The 19,120-nt window shown below is 40.5% G+C and overlaps 1 protein-coding gene and 1 pseudogene across 2 annotated transcripts in view; both read left to right on the top strand.

The window, feature by feature from the left end:
• The window catches only part of CUNH1orf21 (chromosome unknown C1orf21 homolog), a 187,609-nt gene that overhangs the window by 1,957 nt on the left and 166,532 nt on the right, over positions 1-19,120 (top strand). The window lies entirely within an intron of this gene.
• On the top strand, positions 13,538-13,656 carry LOC118613061 (annotated as a pseudogene).

Genomic DNA, 19,120 nt, shown 5'->3' with positions numbered 1-19,120 from the left:
AAATGCAATTGATCACACGTGGAAATTCATTTAGGCTTGATCACTTGTTTTTGTTTTGCTACTTTAGAAGTATTTACCATTAAATCAATGCTGGGACTAACACTTCACCAGTTACAAATGCAGCCTTGAAATTAATCTCCCCTTGTGTTCCCTGCTGTGCCAACTGGGTTCAGAGAAAAACTCTGGAAGGCTACTAGGAAATGCAACAAAGAGGCAAACTCAGCACTTGAGTGAGTAAATGCCCCCGGAGGAGTGGGGTGCGTCTCTTGTCAAGCTTATCTCCATTCAGGCATAGCTCCAAGAAAATGGCCTTGGTGGGTAGGGAGGTCTTATATCCATTGTTAAAAGTTTATCCTAGAAAGACTCTGAGGTTCTAGCTTCCCACTTCAGCATTCACTCAGTTTCAGTAGTTTTGAAAACTAATAATTTTGTTTTCTTGGCTAGCAATTTATCCTACACGCACTCATGCATGCACGCATACCTCACTTTATCACCAAGGATGGATTTCTGGGGAGTAACAGGCCACTGCCTGAAGTGGTTTGAGCTTCTTGAAGAATCACAGGGCGTACGTACATCAAGAGCTTGTTCATTGATTGGTACTATTTGCCGTGACTGATGCTAAAACCCTACCAAGGAGGAAGGTGGGTTACCCCATTGCGAGTATCATTTCCAGGCAGACGGTGCCTCAGCACTGTGTTAGTCTGTAGACCAGGCAAGCCCTGAGTGTTACAGCCCTGAGCAGCTTGCTCCAGGTCATTAGCGGCCCCCTTCTCTGGGTATTTGCTGTCAGAGAATGAAACACCCCGGGCTGGGGGAGGAAGTGTCATGGCACCTCCCATTAGGGCGAGAGAGACAAGCTACTCATTGAGAGGGTCCTAAGTGTTATAAATATCACCAGCTTCACTTGAACTTATCAGTAGAACTGGAGCCCTATGAGGTAAGGTACAGACAAGGGCAGTTTGGGCCATGTTATGATCCTTTTTTAGAATTTTAGAAGTCACGGCATGGGAAAAGTAAAAGTTTTGATTAATTATGTTCTCGTTAAAACAGGAAAAGCAGATTGCAATAGACCGGCATAAAATACTGCTTAGAAAACAGGAGGCAGGGATAGGGCCTGGGTGCAGGGAATATCGCAACACTGAAACTGTTCCAAACTGGTGACACTTGTGACTTTCAGAGGTCATCATTCAAGAGTTAATCTGAAATGGCGTGTAAATCACGTACACCCTTATTTTTGAAGTAGGCACTTATTTAGCTTGACTATCTCAGTTCTGAAGTTTAATTTTACAAGTTACAGTTGCAACAAGAAACAACTTGACATAGTGTGGTTATGCAATTTTGACAAGTGTGGTTGGACGTAAACTGGGCGAGGATGAACCTGCACAATACTGTCTGCAGTCACCAGGTATTAGAAAGTTCCTTTACTCTCTTTTTTTAAAAATGTATTCCTAAAAAAATGTACTTCCTAGGCTGTAGGCTGGTCACAGTGTAAAGGTTGCTTTCTCCCTACACTTGTGAAAGGAGACGCAGCTCTCGGATCTGAAATGGAAACGGAGAAGATTCATCTGTGCAGTCCTCAGAGCAGCCAACATGCTGCCTTGCACTTGGAAACCACTCACTGAGTGATTGAATTGAACGGAATTAACCTAATTAGTGAAGATCTGTAATGTGTCAAGAAAGAAAAAGAACAACTACTTGGAAATGCATTAAGGCGGACTTCCATTTTGATAAATGAATACATTAGTTTATTAAGAGTTTTATAGTATTCAGGTAAGATTTTTAAATGATGAGAAATGCTTGACAGGAAAATAAACATACCAAACGTAAGGCCCTCTCAAATTACTGCAATTTCTGGTTAGGGCATCTCCATTTGGAATAGCTATCATATACACATTTGACAACTGTTTCTTCACTCATGATTGTGACAATGGCCTTTACCTGTCATGTCTGAGGGTTCAATGAATAACAATTTATGGTGCGCTTTATGGTTTTCAAAGTCCTTCCACGTAGCCTGAGGAGGAGCTACAGCCAAGGTCTCTGGGGTTTTCCACACTAGGGTCTCTTCCGGAATACACCTGGCTCGGGAGTGGGGGGAGAGGTCGTGGAGCGGCTCAGGTTGCCCCACCTCTTGCTTTATTAGATTTTCCCAAGGGAGGCAGTATTCGCTGTTCACTGCTGCTCCCTCTAAAATAACTTCAGGAAAGTGGAGACCTGTGTGCCCTGAGCTCGCTCGGGCTGCCTGCATCCTGTGACTCTGCCCTGAGTCCGTTCTCTTTGGGCCGCCTTTCAACTCTTAACTGCCTCATGCCAAATGTCTCTTTCACCTTCCTGTCCTTTCCCAAGCTTTCCTGTGGTTTTCTACCCCACAGATTTTCATCCATCGACCCTCCTGCTTCTTATCCCACCACCTTACTCTTGCTTGCAAGATTTGGGTTTTATGTGTCTGAATGACCTTTTCCAGGCTTTTAATCACATCTCCAGGCCCACTTTCTCTCTGACTCCTCCCACCTCTCCGTCAAGTGCAGACTTCCTGCTTCTAGCCCAGCTTCTCCCATCTGCCCTCAGGGCCCCTCTACCTTGTCCTACTTTGCTCCATACCTCCCTTGTTACTCCGTTTCTCTCCATCAAGCCTTCAGATCTTCCAGCTAGTACCTGCCTCTGCCTGTTTCACAGACTCACGCCAGCTCAGCAGGTGTGTTTGCAGCCTTCACGCGTTGACGTCCACATGCTCTGTATCCTGTAGAAAAATGGAATCAGAGCACTCCCAAGTTTAGGGACCTTTCTGACTCAGTTTTCACTGTCTAGTCCCCTATATTTTTGATTTTTTTAGGCTCTTAAGCCATTTAATAATAGCTGAAGTACTTTGCTTTTTCATTTCACTTAGCTATGATATCCTATGTTGGATAGTAGATAAAGGAATATCTCAGTGATTATTATCATTTTAAAAAAAATTTGGACAACAAATCTTGAAAAAGCGTTTCATAGATTTTCATAATAGCATCCCCAAAAGGCTTTGAAACCTACTTACTAACTTGGAAGTAGAATGATTTCTTTAATTTCATCCTCGTTACCTTAATTTTTTCTCCTTTGGTTAAATAAATGTTGATTAAATAAATACATCTGTAACTTGAACCAATATTTTTTCTCATTTGTGTGGCTTTACTTCCTTCCATGAAAATTTTATGAGCTCACAGGACACATTTACGCCAAGCAAGGATTCCTTAGCTAAGACATTGTTGATTTCCCCTGTAAGTCTGTGGCCTATGTAAGCCCTATCAGTAGAGTCAGTGGGAGAAGAAATATTAAACTGAGGAGTCTCGTTGCCAAAATGTATCCTATTGACTCATTTTATACAAACTTGGGTTGGTCTTTTTACAAAATACTTCAAAAGCAGATCCAACGCTTATTGTGCAATATCCCGAATGCTCCAGGGCTTTTGCAAGAAGGAGCTTTAAAACAGAAAAGGAAGAATGGTTTTTATGTAAGAATTCTCTTTCTTTGATGGATCTGCGTTTTGTTTGAGTGCAGAGGCTATTGAAGTCGTTTTAGTCCATCGTCAAACTGTATGTCAGGACACTTTCCACCTCACTTGGTGACTTGTGGTTTCCCCCACCTGAGCGGGATGGGGAAAGGAGAATGAGAAGTTTGTAGTCTCGGCCGGAGTATGGGGTCATTTACATACCCGTCGTTGCCCATGGTAGAGGTATAGCTGAGACACACTCAACAACCTGAGAGGCAGTGTGTCTCCCGGCCACTCCTAAAAGCTTCTCTCTGAACCCCAGAGTTGACAAAGAGGTCTGCACGTGGTCATGTATGGTGTGCACTGGTTCCCCTGTATTGACACTATTGATTTCTTAGCTGCAGGCTGCCAGGCTGTGGTTTGCAGAGAACTTTTCATAGACATAGATAGTTAATACACGCCAAGAGGTGACTTAGGCAGTTCTATCTGAAAGTTCTGCCGAACGTAATTTTCCTACGATAATGTTTTAGCCGTTCTTAAAATTAAAAGATTCTAAAGGCATACGCAGCCTGTATCTCGTTACGTGTCTCAGGCAGATACTGCTACTGTTTTGAGGAAGGGGATGAGAATCCAGGAACCTTTGCGAATCGCTTAACATTTGCTGAAAATTTAGATGGTCTGGTTTCTGTGCAAGGAATCCTTGGCAGTCCAGACACAGCTCCAGAAACAAACCTGCTCGCCCCGTGCGGCCTCCCCAACACCCACTCCGCCCCGCCTTGGGCTCTCCTCGCTTCTGCTGCTTCTCTTGTGGTCCAAGCCATGACTCATGTCTTACTTAGTTCAAATCCCATCACTTCCGGGCGGCCCTTTTTCTGACCGTATGAGTGGTCTCTCCCTTGCCTCGCATGCATTCCTGTGACGCTCATTTGATGGTTATTAATTTTATTTCATTATTAGTTTTGATTTTTATTTACGCATTTTTTTTTTTTTGTCATCCCACCAAATTATAAGCTCTTCCATCATACCCACTGGGCCCTATGCTGAGTAAGTAGCTGTTGGCTAATTGACAGCTGGGTATTGGTCTGAGGCTTAAAATTTTTCTCTGTGATGAAGATCTAGCTTCCATTTAAACCCCTCTTTAACCAAATGTGGAAGTGTCATCTGGGATGAGAAAAGTTAACGGGAATTTTTTTAAATCCTTTCTTGGCCGAGGTTAAAGCATCTAATCTTTCTTACCCAGATAATTTACTAAACAAACATTTGCCTTTGTTGATGACACTTTGTGTCATCTCTGTGCCTGGCACTGGAGAGATGCTGGAGATACAGATAAAAAAAAAGGCCTGGCCCTCGTCTTTGTGGAGTTCTCAGGCAAGGGTGGGAATCAACATGCAAACACATGATGTGTGGTGAACAGACAAAGGTGCTTTGGGAGTCGAGGGAAGAACGCAGCCAATTCTATCTAAAGCTGAGCTGACTGTGTTTTTCTGGGACAGTCCTGGTCTATGTCTGTTGTTCAACATAGTTATTAATAGCACCCCTTTTGCCCTCAACAGCCCCCAGGTTGGACAATAAGTTACATGGTTCCCCAACATAAGTCATAGAAGGCTTCACAAAGAAGGAGGTGTTTGGGATGATACTCGAAAGCGAGACAAGCATCCTATAAGATATTGCTGACGTTTCCAAAAATATTGGGGAACCAACATTGGTTTGCTAATGCTCTTTTTCTCATTTTACTGTGGATTCATTGACTGATTTACGGATGAACATTTGGGGACAAAGGGCTTTGGGGACGGACAGAAGATCAAGTAGGGCATTTCAGGAGGAAGACACAATGATGTGGAGACATCTGGATGTAGGTCGTTGCGCCTGGAGTTTCCACATGTGGAGTATGATGGGGGAGAAGACGGACCGACTATGCATGGCCTCATCGTAAAGGGTTTGGACTTACTGCCCAAAATAGAAACAGGGAGAGGAACTGAAAGTTTGGGAACAGGGGAGAGACGTAGTTTGCGTGATAGAGGGTTCCTTTGTAAGTGTGGGCGAGAGACCGGAAAGGGATAGCAACTGGAGTCAGAGTCTGTGAACTCGTGTGCTAACTTGGGAAGAGATGATGGGAACTGATGCCCAAAAATGGAGGAAAAGGACAGATAAGAGGGGTACATGGGAAGCAAAATTTGAAGGACTCGGTAACAAATTGGCAATGGAGTGTGATGAAGGGACCAGAGTCAAGGACAACTGCAAAATTTCTGGACGGGACATACTGTCTTTTGCTGAAATGGAGGGATCTCAGTATTGGGAGGAGGGATAACTAACTCAGTTTGGAGTATGTTGAATTTTAGGTGCTTATATTCTTTTAGTTGGAAATAAACTGGAATTCTGTTTTGGAACAGAATTCTGAGGCAGAATTATGAGTTTGATTTCAGTTCAGTCATCATCTTCTTAGGGGATCATTTCCCAATCTCCATGATGAGGTTCTATCTCGATAAACCATCATACGCTGAAAATATTGTAAATCAAAAGTGCATCTAATACACCTAGCCTACGGACGTCATAGCTTAGTCTGGCCCACCTTCCGGTACTCAGAACACTTCCATTATCAGGACTTAAATAACCCCCATCTCAAGTGCCGGAGCATCTGTAATTGCCTTCCTCTTCTCGTCAGAAACAGGAAACACAGATAGGGGTTTTGCAGACCCGATGGGATGTGGAAATGCAAAACACGATATCCAAACAATGCTGGTAACAGTGGCCATGGGGTGTCGGGTCCTTCGCCCTTGGGGTCCTATGGCTGACTGGCGCTGTCCAGCACCACGAGGGATGATTGCAGGGCATATCGCTAGCCCCAGAAAAGATCAAATTCAAAACCAAAGTCAGGTTTCTACTGAATGCGTATCACTTTCTCACCATTGTAAAGTCGAAAAATCTTAAGGTGGGGACCGTCTTATATCTGTTTTTGATCCTCTTGTATCTCCAGGACACCCACCACACAATTGGGGCCCAGCACATGTTTGTGGAATGAATGAACCAAGTATGAATGAAAGAGAGGTTTTGTAAATGTGGTAGCTGAGGCTCCCTGGTCTGGCATGAGTTTGTCAAGGGAGAGTAAGCAGCAGAAGGAAACAGAACAGTGAGTGCCAGAGAACACCAGCCTTTCGGGGCTGTGCGTGAAGGAGGGTGCTGGGGAGACGGAGGTGCGGGCGGGTTCCCACAGAGGCAGGAGAGGCAGGCGGGCAAGGCATCCCCAGGAAAAGAGGGTGGATGGAGGATCGGCCTGTGGTCAGAATTGTCGCATGAAGAAGTAAAATAGTATTCAAGAGGCTTTCTCAGAATTTCTAGTTTGGTTATTAAATAGAAGTGGAAATATTTACCTTTGGGGAGTATCGCGGTGTGGGTACTTAGCATTGCAAAGTATATTAGTTTGTAGGTGCATGCAAAGTTTGATTATTATTTTTTTTAATCACTTTGTTAGTTTTATATATCGGGATTCTGAGGTTTGCCTTATGTCATTTATGCAAGCACCCATTAAAGTAAAAATTTGAGGCCATGGTTTGGAAGGATGACGAAATAGCACTACGTTTAATTATTGTGAACGTATATGTGTGCATATTGGTTTACAAGGGAGTTAAAACACTTGAGCGTTTACATTCCACCAGATGAGGAGCCATCAACAGTAAGGACGCATGAAGTTATAACCTTGTAACAAAGGAAGGCTAATTGTCAGATTCCAGAAGCCAGGCTGTCACAATGTCCTTAAAGGTTTGTAGTTTAAATGGAGACTCTTACTGCAGAGTAAAATCGTTACTTGTTTTTAGTCTCCATTGAGACTCACGGTGGAGGTGTGAGCTTCACATGTTGCGTTGGAAAGAACATGGCTCTTGGAATCAGCGGATTTCCCAGTTCTACCACCTCCTAACTCTAGCTTCCTCATCCCCGGAATAACTACGATGACAATTGACAGTAGTAATAACAAACGCGAACACGTATTGAGTGCTTACCCTGTGCCCGGGTACATTCATTTTCTATAGTGTTTGCAACAACTCTGTGAAGAACCTAAACCTACTACTATTACTTGTACTTGATACATAAGGAAGAAACGAGGCTCAGGATGTTAGGACCTTGACCAAGGTCTCGTAGCCGATAAGTGGTGCTGAGATTGGAGTCCAGGTTCAGGGATTCACCTCCTAGAGAACTGTGTTTTCTCCATAGACCCTTCATCTTGCCCACCACGCACACACATTCCTGTCCCCTCCCATACTGGTTCTTCTTTGAAGCAAATCACAGACACTACGTCATCTCGTCTATACAAACTAGCTTATATTTTAAGTGATAAGGACTTCATTTTTCTCTTAACCATAACCACAATATCATTATCATGCCTAAAATTTTTTTTTAACAATAATTCCTTAATATGAAATGTTCAGTCAGAAAGCAGGTTTTCCCGATTGGCTCATAATTTTTTAAGTGATAAATTTGTCGAATCTATGATTCAACCAATTTGTGCAGCTGAGAGACATAACTATCTTCGTAGGCTTCCTTTTTGTTTTTTTCTCCCCTTTTTTCCTTCCCTGGCAGTTTATTTGTTGAGGAAACTGATCTGTCCTGTGCAATCCCCTGCATTCTCTATAGTTTGCTGATTGCATCTTCTTTCTTGGTCTTTGTCACTTGGTAGTTGGATCTAGACTGGTGGTTCGATCAGACAGTTTGCCAAGATCACTTTATGGAAGGTGTTATGTACTTGCTACGACATCACATCACAGGAGGCACACATGCCTTCTCGTTTCTTCTTCTGTGAGGTTAAGACTGATCAGTGGATTTAGGTGGTGTCGGCCAGAACTTTTTCATTATAAAGTCTCCCCAGGCCCTTCAGAAACCACCGATGGTCGTTGCTTAGAAATGTTACTGCAGTAAGGGTTATAAAATAATGATATTCTGTCACCTCGTCAGCATGTGAGCTGGAGTTTTTCTATCAAGAAGAAATTAACCACATCAATTAAATTTGGTTACCTCAGGGTATAGCTTATAAAGGAAAATTAATGCTCGGCTTTATTCCTGCTATTTTAAATAACACTCAGAATAATGAGTTGATTTTCTAGCATCCTCCAAAGACCAGTGAGGGTTTTTGTTTTGTTTTGTTTTAAGTATCATTATGAATTCATTGATTTTAACACAATTATGTGTTTCAGTCCCTTACAGTGATTTCTTTTGAAGCTCAATTTTAATTTCTCTTTGGCACATGGAGACTCTTCTTTAAATTAGCTTCTGAATCTTTTTGACGTGACTCTCCTGGTTTTTGATGACTTTATTTTCTGGTATAGCAAAATATTTCAGACTTATATTTTTCCTGCCACAGATCTTTTTAGTGGTAAATGGTACTTAGAGACCACAGTCCAGGTCTTAGGGGATCTTATTGCCTCTGGGCTGGTCATTGTTTCTAGGTCTCTTCAAATGGACAAAGTTAAGAAAGTATATATATACATATGTACATGTGTGTGTGTGTGTATGTGTGTGAATAGGCATGTTTTTATGTATACATATGTATGTATGACGTGTTATATATGCATGTTGTTTTAATTCAATGTAAACAAACATGTCTTTACTTCTTTCAGAAAAGTAGCATACTATAATTCTGCACCTTGCTTTTTGCATTTAACGCTGTATTTCGGAGATCACCTTGGAGCCATTTTTAAAGATTTTTTATTGTGTTTTACAGCTGCAGAGACTCTATTGCGTGAATCTACCAAACTTTGTTTATTCAGATATGTAGCGGTTTCCAGTCTTGCTTTTTACATTGTAGTGGGAACGGTGTGTTTTTGTTGGTAGGGGTTTATTTCCAAATCAAAAATAAAGCCTGCATTGAAACACTATAGCTCCTTAACGAGATGGACAGCTGAATGAACAGCGCTGCAGTGAACAGCCTTGTGAATATTTATGTTGGCATTCTTTCCAGTTTGTCTTTGAGATAGAGCCCTAGAAGTGGGATTGCTGGGTCTAAGGATAAATACATTTGCAGTTTTGCTAGATATCACCCAAGTCCCTTCTGTGGGTGCTCTACAACTTTGCATTCCCACCAGAGGAGTATGAGAATACCTCCCTACCCCATCCCAGCAGTAGGTGTGTGGTAAAAAACCTTTGGGTCTCTGCCATCTAAATGGTGAGAAATGGCACTGTAGCATAATTTTAATTTGCACCTCTTTAATTGTGGCCTAGCTTGAATTTCTTTCCATATGTTTAGGGAGCATTTTCTTTCTTTTTCTGTGAGCTGGCTCATCATACTTTTTGCTCAATGTTAAAGGGTTTTCAATCTTTTTTCCCTTTAGATTGTGAAGATTCTTATATATTAGGGACATTATATATTAGGGATATTATCCCTAATATTTGGAAAAAGTTTCTCCAGTTTATTATTTGTTTTTTTTTCCCCCTTTAATTGTTGTTGTCTTAATATAATTTTTTTCTTGGAAGTAGTCATTTTTATCAGTGTTTTTCTCTATTGCCTCTTGGTTTTTGAATGATGATGTGGAAAAAATTTCCTTCCAGACCATAGAGCAGCACTATCTAATAGAAACATAACACAAACCATATAAATTTTCAGTATCCACGTTTAAAAAAAGTAAAAAGAAACAGGTGAAATTAATTTAATAGATATTTAATCCAGTATATAAAAAACATTTTAATAAGTAATCAGTATTTTAAAATTATTGATATTTTAAATTTTTTATTTTTCAAGAAATGATGTATTTTGTATTGTAGCCTGGCTCAATTTGGTCACTACCTTTTTGTCATAAATACTTGATCTGTATTTAGACTTTATAAAATTTACAGTTAAAAAAGTAAATTCACATAACCAAGGTATTCCAGGTGTTCATAAAAGTTTTCTAATAACTGAATTGAGTATCAGTTTTTCAATTTCAATTCAAATTAATTAAAATAATTTAAAACTGTAAATTCAGTTTCTCAGTCACAGAAGCCACATTCAAGTGCCTAGTGGCCACATGTGGATCATGACTATGATTTTGGACCACACAGTTATAGAGCGAGTCACTCATTTTTTTTGTAGCACTTTTGTGGTTTGATTATTAACTTTTAAATCTGTGACCTATTTGGTATTTATCTTGGTGTATTGCAATGGGGGAATGGATCCAATTTTCTCTTTTTCCACATGGCTATCTGGATATCACAAACAACTTATTTAAAAGTCCATCTTCTCCCTACTGATTTGAGATATGCCCTGAGCATAGACCTAATTTGCCCAAGTAATTAATTGGCTGTATTTCTGCATTTTCTATTCTATTCTATTGGCCTGTCCTTGCATGTTCCAGGACCCTACTGTTTTAATCATAGAGGCAGTGTAATATGTTTTCACATTAAAATCATGATGAAATACCATTTAGTACCTACCATATAGGTAAACGTCTGCCAACATCTAGCATTGAGCAAAGATATGGAGCAGAGGTAATATGCATTTGATGCTGGTGACAGTATCAATTGATATAATGATCTGGGGAAGAAGTTTGGAATACCTTGTAAAATGGTCTTCTGGTTCCCTAGCCTTCAAAGGTAGCAAAGCGAGAAACCAGAGTGGATTGCAAGCCTGGATTGGAAGTTTTGTCTAATAACTTCAGTTGGCCATTCTGATGTTATCATTTTCTATACAAATTGGGTTGTGACAAAGGTTGGGGAGCATTGCCTTAGAGAAACTCTTACACATGTGCAAGAATGCTCATAGCAATGCTGCTCATAATAGCAAAACACTGAAAACAACCTATATGTCCATCAAGAATATACTGAATTTAAAAATTGTGGCTCATTTATAATACACAGTAGTGAGAGTATTCTACAACTGTGTATACCAACAGGGATGAATCTCACAAACGTAGTGTTGAGTGGAAAAGCAAGACAGAAGAATAATACAGTTTGGTTCCATGTAAGTGAAATAAAAGAAAGAAATGCTAAACTAAAGCAATGTATTCTTTAAGGATTGAGTCATACATGAGAGGACTATAAAGAAAAGCAGGAGAACTATTTAACATGATGTGCAGAAAGATACCTGTTACTTCTGGGGCGAAGGATAGGGTGTAGTTAGGATGGGCAACAGGCGGGATTTCAAAGACGCTTCTGATGTTCGTTTTGCTTTTATGCATTAAATTGTACATGGGTTGTGTGATTATTTCATAATAGAAGAGAAGCAGAAAGCAACAGCAAAAGTCCAGATTCAGGAATAGGGTAACTAAAACTCGTCATTAAATTTATGCTTGAGAAAATTTCTGTTAGATGTGAAACGCTTGGTTCTTTTCATTTCTTATTTAGTGACAGTGACTGTTTATTTGGTTGTATGAATGATCGAAAACGATTTGCTCTTCGTGGCTGGTCAGGTGGCTAGAATCGTTGTTTTGTAGTTTACATGCACAGGTGACACATCACCAGGTACAACTACAGAGTCATGGGTTCTTCAGCGCTTAAATAACTTTTTGTACCATTTACGCAAAACATCATCATGGCCGATTTTTAACTTTATTCAGAGAGATTTTTGAAGGGACACCATCATAAATAGCAAACATGCGACAGATGCAGCGTGTACATTAATTCATTTAATCTAGGTAATAACCCCACGAAGAATTAGATATGCTTTCCACATCACTGATGAATAATAATCTGAAACTCAGAGAGGTCAAACCACACAGGAAGTACATGATGTGAAAAGGCCAACTCACAAAGCACATGATGGAATTCTCACGAAGGTTTGTCTGGCCCCAAATGCCATGTTCCCAATTTATATTCTAGGTTATCTTTTAAGAACTTCAGATTTCAGGTGCTCATCTCTCCCTTTGCTCAGTGGAGGCCCATCTCCAAAAAAGTTAGTATTTCTACACTTAAAATTTCAGAGCAGGAAATCCTTGAATCTCTTGTGGCAATTCTTCACAAGATCTGTGTGAGTTTGTAACATCGGTTTGAAGTTTGCCTCTCTTAATAGCATTAAGCAGGTGCCTTCCACCCTCCGTGTGATATGAATGCCCTTTCACAGACTTGGTGGCCCTAATGAATTTACTGACTGGGCAGTAAAATCCTGGAGACCTGCCAGGATTTGTTTGTTTTCAGATTTGAAGATTTCCCTAGTTTCCCATCCTTAATATTAGCCTAAACTCTCCAGTACCTCTCTTGCATATGCCTGTGCAAACACTTAGCAGCCCATTTTCCCTTCTGGCATTAAGATGATATGTATCTATTTCTCCAACGTGTCAAAATTTTAAAACCTTTTTTTTTCTTGGTTCCTTGAGGATTACCTTATATACCCTCAGTTGTGATACCCGCAAATGGAACTTATTTTATCTTTTATCTGAGTCATTACTTGGCATGTTATTATCAGACCCAGCGCGAATAATTATTATAATGCTTTTACTTTGTAGCATGTTTACATCTTCAAAATTCGGGCATTTCTGCTGCCCCTTAAGGAGAAAACACAGCTGATGAAGGAGCTAGGGTGGGAAGGAGAATTCAGATGAGCATTTGGTTGCTAGGGAACCTAGCTCACTCAGGAATTGTGACTTCCCAAAGTTATGTGGAGATTATGGCAGAGCTTCTTGAAATCTCTGAGAGCACCCTCTTTAGCATGCTCTCGGCTCTGGAGCGGAGTGAAGCTCAGAGAGCCCCTCAGCCTCTTTCACTGGGGTTATCACAGTTGCTGTTTCAAGGGCATGTACGTGGCAAAAAAAAAAAAAAAAAAAAAAAAAAAAATCTAATCAAAATGAGAAGGTCAGTGTAAAAATGAAGATGGTGAATCCCCAGTTCATCTGATGGTGAATCCCCAGTTCATCTGGTGATCTGTGGACGTATAGGTGCCTTTCTGAGTCCTGGGAGGGTAGTTTTTATACTGATACGGAGGCCATCTTTATATCTTCCTTCAATTTTCATTATGTTTGAGTCTCTACCAAATTTGCTTTATGTTCTAATGTCAAAAAAAAAAAAAAAACCCAAAACTTTCCCTTTATATAATCTCAGGTGAGAGTTTTATGATGCTGGTATGAAGAGAAAATCCCTTGCAGGTGTTTTTGACTTTTGACTTTTTAAAAAAATTATGATATTGTCTATGGCCATGTCACCCTGAATAAGCCCAATCCCATCTGATCTCAGAAGCTAAGCAGGGTCGGGCTCGGTTAGTACTTGGACAGGAGACCACCTAGGAAAACCAGGTGCTGTAGGTTTAAGAAATAAAAAATAATAAGGGATTATAAGATGACCAGGTCCTTGCAATCCGTGAGGTCAACCAAGGGTTGCCTAGCCTAAAAAATTATAATATCTAAGACTAACCAAGTTAAAAAAGAACCAATTAGAATGACATAAACTCCTGTGATTAGCAAGGAAGTAAAAGGATTATATCTAGGGTTGAATGCACGTGTGATTCATGTTGGTTTTCTACTGGGTTATATTCCATAGCGACAATTTTTGAGGCTCTCCTTTGGATCTTAGATGTTCTCAGTTATACAAGTGAGATTAGAGTGAGAGTAAAGGAGTAACATACCTGGAAGAAAAGACAAAGAGACACTCGTTTATGATCAAGCGTTGATCTTTGGAAAGTGAAATTTATGTCAGAACTCGTGGCAGGTTAAGGGACACGGAGGATCAGAAACATGGGGACGTTCAGCACCAGTTAGCGATGCCCGTATTCTCCGCGCGGCCTGGAGACAACCTCGTCATTTACAGACACGCGCATTCCGCCTGTTTTCCAATCGCTCCTTTGAGGACTCTCGAGGAAGGACTTGAGTCTCTCTCTGTCTGTCACATTGTGTTTTAACGGGCCAGCCGCATGTGCGTGAGAGTAGAGACGGACGCCTGAATTTGGACGTGCTCATGAGATGAAGTGGGTTTGTCCTTTCCACACTGTCTCTGACCCCCATTTCTCTATGGAATTGAGCCTTTGATGTAGAACTAACTGTAGCTATCACATTTTACATGTCTACAATGGATGGGGAAAAACGGAGGAGATACCTAAAACGGTATTTCTCATAATTGAATGAATCTACAATGACATTTGGCAACATTTAAGATGAAAAACTCAGAAAAATCTCTCAGGTAAAATTTTCTTTCCGAGCTGAACAGAACTTGCCCCCAGGGTCGTATCCGGCGCTCCGCCACCTGCACGCAGTGCAGGGTAGGCACCTGCTGGACGAACGCTCACACCGTGCGGCAGAAATCCACAGACACCACTTCCCTCCGCAGCAAGCAGCACACGTCGTCTCGGCTTATTTCGATAGCTTGAATAAAGCTCTTACCTGCTTACCTTTGAAGCATCATGCCCTTTTTTTGAGTGGAGTGGGAAGGAGTGACTAGGCAATTTAAGGAGGTGAACCAGGTCCCCGCAAACATTGATGGCAAATTGGGATGCCAAATGAACATTGTATTTGTTTTTTGTTTGTTTGTTTGTTTGTTTTGTGTGTGTGTGTGTGTGTGTGTGTGTGTGTGTGTGTGTTTTATCAGGTGTATAGAATTCTAAAAAAGTTACATATCTTGGTTGTACTGATAGTCGTGACAAGGTCATGATGAAACCGTAATGAGGTGGACCCAGGGTCTGGTGTTGGCACTGTGTGTGCTAATGGATGTCAGGTGAGGAAAGAGCCAGAACTTTCCACTCACAGAGTTTAGAAACCAGGAGGCAGGCTGTGGGGAGACCAGGTTCTCATCTTTACTTTTACTAACCTGATCTTTGTTACCTGAGAACAATCAATACAATAACTCAATTAATAACTCAATGACAATAATACTGAGCTGGGGCAGATAAGGATGAGAAAGTATCCTAACCAGCAATCCAGCATCTCCTTACTGAGTAGGTAGATGACTCAGTGCACTTGGCAATACATTAAAACTGCTCTATTAAAACTGGAAAGCGTGCATTAATATTATAACATGGCAGCGGGGAATGGTTTGTTTTTGTTGGTGCTTGTTTATTTGCAGATCAAACGTAAAGCCTGAACTGAAACATTACTTTTCATTAGCCAGGGGACAACCGAATGAACAGAGAAAGTGGGTGAATTTATTCTGCAGCAGCAGCCCTGGGTGTGGAGGTGTCTAAATGGTGTGTCTGGGCTTGTTGGCAAACCCTGCCCCCAAAGAGATTTCTCTGTCTCAACAGTAGGCCCCGTTCTATTGGTGAGAAAACACTTCTCTACTGGACGTTTTGACTGCTGTGATTTTTTTATTCATCATTTATTGTTTTGAATCCAGATCCACAAAGGGTTATTATTTGGGTCATTTGCTAGGGCTTGGAGCTTTGCTAAATTGAGCCATAAGTTAAAATATTTATCATCAAGGAGGAATTTTTACCTGTGTTAGGTGTTTGTGAGAAACGAGGAATTCCTGATAAGCACTTAGAAATCAGAATAGCTGCTGAGCCTCTGAATAGGGTAGAATGCAAAGCCATGTTTTCCCGAAGGCTTTAGCATCCTTCGGGATGGTGTGACCTTTGAAAAAGCTGTGCTAGGCCAGGTCGGGTTTCACCACCTTTTCTCTTGCGTCCCGATCTGATGAAGTCTCACGCATACCCGAAATGGCACATCAGGGCCCTTTTATTTAATTCTCACAATGCACTATCAGAAAATTTCAGAGCAAAGTCTGTGCCTTCATCACCTGGCTGTTCTCACAGCGACCTAATGGGCTTGGATGTCAGCATTCTTTCTCCACTAGACGACCAAAGAGTTATTTCAGCTGAGAAGGTGAAATGTGGGTAGGTTCCAACATTTCCATTTTCTATTCAGCACTTTTTTGTTTGTTTGTTTTCTTACTCAATTTTCAAAGAAAGTTTCCTTGAGCATGTTTTGTTACGTTGGGGTGACAGCAGGCCAGGAGTTGGCTAAATGACTTGCTGTAGCTTCTTCTCGGTCCAGGTGAGTTACCACTGAGGGGCTCGAGGTGGTTCTCTTTGTACTTCTTAGTGAGTAAGCTCTTACATTGAATTTGGTTCCAATCTTCAGCTCTTGTAGAAAGAAACGACCTCACGTTGGTGTTGGGAAGGAAGTACATGAGCTGAGGTAGGGATGGAATAGACCGTGGGCGTGAGAGGGAGGATGGGGAGGCAGCAGGTGATGACCTAAGGGTAGATTTTTGTTACAACCCCCTTTTCAGGAAGTGTCCTGGAATAAAGGGATTTACAATGGATCTTGGTGAATTAAAGCAAAAGGAATAAGAAAAAAGTGATCTTTACCAAAGTCATGCATTAATAGTTCCTTACAGACCAACAATTAATAACTTCTTGCAGAGTGAGGACCGTGGTCCGCATCGCGTGCCCCATCTTTATAACTTACCATCTACCTAGCATTTGCCTGGTTCACTGCAGGCCTCGTGGATACCTGCAGAATTGAAGTAAATGCTATGGTGATTCCACAGGCTCTGGGTGTTCATTGTTTCATTTCCCTTCCCTGTGGCTTCCTGAGTAATATCTTACTGTTCTAAGCTGTACTCTCGGTTGGCTTTGCTCTTATATTTATGCCCTTTCTCAAACAGCACTGCAGAGTAGCTGCCAAGAGAAAAGAATCAAAACATTTATATAAATTTGTATAATGTCAGGGAAAGACATACAGCAGAATAGGGAAAAAGTATGAAAGATTGGCAAACCTATGAGAAATAAAAATGATAAACTGTGGAGGAAAAAGCATAAGAACAGTAGGAAATTTATTTTTTCAATAAGCTAGAAATAAAATGTCCTTAAATTTTATAATATTGTCTAATAAATATACTGCAAGATTCCTCTTATTTAAGAGTTTGTAGTTCTGGTCAGCAAAAGAAAAAAAAACTGTATTAGGTAAAAGATTTGTGAATAGTTTATTTATCTAGGACATCTGGCTTTGGAAGCGACATCTTGATAATCATACCTGTGTCTGGATAGGTGAGGACATTTAAGGAAGTTAGAATTTGTCTCGGGAGGAAGGGTTGTGCTGAGATCAAGGATGGTTTTTAGGTGGATATCTTGGATTTCATACTTTCATCATGACTTTTGAACATCTTGAATGATTTTGACCAAATTTGTAATAGTACAAGAATTATCTTAGATCCAACCTGTGTGGTTTGGTGTCAGAGTTGAAACAAAAATGAAAGCCAGTTCGTTTCCAGATGGACATATTTCTGTAAACTGAAATGAATTACAGCGAATTTGACGTGGATGAAGATGGCTAATGTTATATGCCAGTGTTGAATGAGAACTTGTGGTCAGCTTTTAGAGTTCCTTCTAATATGTACTTTGGATTAATTTCATCTGAAGTAATGAAAGTTTTATTTGCCAAAAATATTTTCCCCCTAAATCTCTGCATCAACTGGACTTGTTTCTCTCAGGCAATTCTAAAATCCTGCAGAGATAATATAAATGAAATATCTCCATGTGGAGAAAAAGCCCTGTTGATTCTCTGTATTTTATTGCCGTTGGGGTTTTGTTTGTTTGTTTGTTTCAACATATACCTGGAGGCTTAAACATGAATATATGTCACTTGCAGGAAAGTTTATGATGAGATTCAGGAATCGAGGTGGTCCCATCTGGTTTTTAGGTTTTGGCTTTTAGCAGGTTTGGAAAACTTGCTGGCTTCTCTGGGCTCTAGCAGGCTCTTCTACAGATGTACTGGGGAGGCATTATTGCTCCCTTATTCATGGTTGCAAAATAATTAAGAATATTTCCCCTTTTTGTGCAGTAAAATATGGCTACCGAGCAGCTTTCCATGCTACTTGCAAATTAGAGTGTGGAAAGTTCAATGACATTTTTTTCTTAAAGCCAATGTAACTGAAAGCTATTGGTCATATCAGGTTTATTTAAATGCTTCATCTTGACTTTTTTAGAGAGGGTACCAGGTTCTGTATAATTCAAAGCTTATTTAATGTTTTCCTGGTGCTAATCATGTAGTTAGGACACCTAAAATTATACAGAGATAATTGCATATTTAGAAACTATTTTTATGGCTGTTTATATCGCATAAAATTTCAAACAAAACTGAGCGAAGAGGCATTACCATCTACTCTGGCTTCCCTTCTTGTAGAAAGACAGGTGGCTTTGTAATGGGTTGGGTTCTATGGCAAAGATGATATCATTGGATGCTTTTAATATTTCTGTGTTTTTAGTTTAGTTATTTTATTTCCCTAAACCCCATTTTTTCAATATTCCTGTCAGATAAAACAAGGATTTTCTTAGGAAACTACAAAGCCGGTTTAATTACCATTCAAAAGAAGACAGCACTACCACCCACTGTTAAGACGAGAGAATGTCACCCCTCGTGATTGTCAGCAGGCCCGCAGTGGGTTTTCTGGTGCAAGGAATGTGTGTTTGAAGATATAAATTATAGACCCAGGGTGACGCGAACATGGCTCCAAGCTTGGAAACAGCCTTATCGATGGTGAACACTTAGGGGAAGTCTCATACAGGGTAAATGATGCTTAGGTACTTGTCTGTTTTTTAAAGAAACACATTAATAAGGACAAAGTAACCAGAAATAAAAATGGCATAGGGATCAAACATATGAAACCAGGAGAGTATTAAAATCCAGAAACGCATTCTGTAAGGCTTTGCTTTATTCTATTAAAGGGTAATCTGCAAATCTAGCCCCGAGAGTCCCGGTAGCCAGATGAGAGGAGAAGCAGCCTCAGCTACAAGATTCAGTTATAAGATATAAATATATCATTGCTTTGCACAAGCGC

Source organism: Rousettus aegyptiacus, unplaced genomic scaffold (genome assembly GCF_014176215.1).
Source record: "Rousettus aegyptiacus isolate mRouAeg1 unplaced genomic scaffold, mRouAeg1.p scaffold_m13_p_17, whole genome shotgun sequence".
Taxonomy (NCBI): domain Eukaryota; kingdom Metazoa; phylum Chordata; class Mammalia; order Chiroptera; family Pteropodidae; genus Rousettus; species Rousettus aegyptiacus.
The sequence above is the reverse complement of the archived record's forward strand: the minus strand, read 5'-3'. Positions and strand labels throughout refer to the sequence as shown.